We start from the raw sequence: 2,289 nt of genomic DNA on the forward strand, positions 1-2,289 counted from the left end.
TCTGTGATAGAAATAGTTTCCTTTTGCTTCTGTCCCTGTAAATCTCTATTCCAAAAAATTTCTGAGCTGCACCCAAATCCTTCATCTCGAACTCTGCACTGAGAAGACCCTTCAACTTCTGAATATCGTGTTTCTTCTTTGCAGCTATCAACATGTCATCTACATATAACACCAGATAGATAAAAGACTCATCTTCTAGTTTATTGTAATAGACACAACAATCATATGGGCTCCTGGTGTTGCCCAGCTGCATCATGTAGCTGTCAAACCTCTTATACAACTGCTTGGGAGACTGCTTAAGTCCATACAAGGACTTCTTCAACTTGCAAACATAATTCTCCTTTCCAGGAATCTGGAAACCATCTGGTTGGGTCATGTAGATCTCTTCCTCCAAATCTCCATACAGAAAGGCTGTCTTTATATCAAGTTGCTCAAGCTCTAAATCCTGATGTGTAACTATAGCTAGCAACACTCTAATAGAGGTGTGTCTGACTACTGGTGAGAATATCTCATTATAATCCACTCCCTCTCTTTGATTGAAACCTCTAGCAACAACTCTAGCCTTATACGTGACTCCCTCTACAGGCGATATCCCTTCCTTTATCTTGAGAACCCACTTGCAAGTAATAATCTTTCTCCCTGGAGGTGGTATGACTAAATCCCATGTTTGATTCTTATGAAGGGACTCCATCTCATCTCCCATAGCAGCAAGCCATTTCTCAGAATCGATGCCGGAAACAGCTTCTCGGTAAGTTGATGGTTCACGAGTGTCCACCTCTTCATCAACCTGTAGTGCATAGCCCACCATGTCCTCATACCTCTTAGGTGGCCTAACTCCAACCCTCCTTGGTCGATCTTGAGCTAAGCTACGATGTGTAGCTTCAGATGGTTGAGAAACTGGTGGTGTAGAATTTGGTAGCTCTATTTCTGCTTCTTACTCTTGTTCCTTCAAGCCACTCTCACTCTGTATGACCTGGTGTTGGTGTGCCCTAGTTCTTAGGCATTGGTTCATGTATATTGTATTATGCTTTTTGATTATTCTTGCATAGATACACTATTTGTGTTACATTAATAAAGGCATTAATCTAGTTCATTTATATATTGTGCTATAATATGAATAGAGAATCCATTGATTGATAATCGTAAAACCATATCCCAAGTCCATTCTATCATGGGAATGATTAGGACCACGGACTTGTATATTCGACGACTGTATGGTAGTAATTGATACTAGTCATAGCACTTGATAAGTCAGTTGTGAATATGGGTACATGTTGTATACATGTGACTGGATCGATCCGCCCGAGAAAACTACATGGTGGTTGTGTCATTAGTTTTCTTAAGTAGGTCTCTAACTATCTTCAGACCAGATTTCATTATAATATCAATATGGGATCCGGTTCACTTTGACATACGCCTAACAGGATACTAAATACGGGTATGATTGGGTGAACAGGGGAACACGTTGGTATTGATATTGAGGTGATGGAATTACCACTCATGTAATAATGAGATGATATCACAGGCCACTTGATAAGTGAGATGGATAAGTGTGTGGCCACACCCTGATAAGTAGTTTACTTATCTGTTTCATCAATCTACTTTAGATCAAGAAATATCATAAACATCAGAGAGGATGACAGCCGCCATGCCTCTAGTTTATAATATCGATATCAAATGGTAAAAGAAGTTAAGAGATAACTACAGGGTCTCTGCATCTTTAGACTGCTAAAACTCTGTCTTGGTTAGGGACAATAATGGTTTGCTAGAACTCACTTACTGTCTGTGGGCCGTGAGCCCACTGCTAGCTAAGGACAGTCCCATAGGATCGTGCACATCGAACATCTGAGTTAAAACTTATAGAACGGTACATTGGAGATATGAAATTAATTAATTGATTGATAGTCAAATATCAAGGTAATTAATTGATTAATTGATACTTTGTATCAAGGTAATTAATTAATGGTCTTAAGTGTTGAGTGTTTAATTGATTAATTAGTTTACGAGATGTAATTAATTAATTTGTAAATTAATGAAATTGCATTCGGTGAATAATTAATTAAACTAATACGTTAATTTATTAATTAGTGTTGTTTGTTTAACTGGGGTAATTAAATTTAATCTAATCATAATTAATTGCACAGAATAAATATTATTGGTATTTATTTATGTAATTAGATTAGGATTGGATTAGTTTTGTAATTAACCAATTAACCCTAAACCAATTAGGTTTAGGAATACACTATATATATAAATTAAAAAAACACTAAAACCCTAATGAACTAATAC

Source organism: Euphorbia lathyris, chromosome 8 (genome assembly GCF_963576675.1).
Source record: "Euphorbia lathyris chromosome 8, ddEupLath1.1, whole genome shotgun sequence".
Lineage (NCBI taxonomy): Eukaryota > Viridiplantae > Streptophyta > Magnoliopsida > Malpighiales > Euphorbiaceae > Euphorbia > Euphorbia lathyris.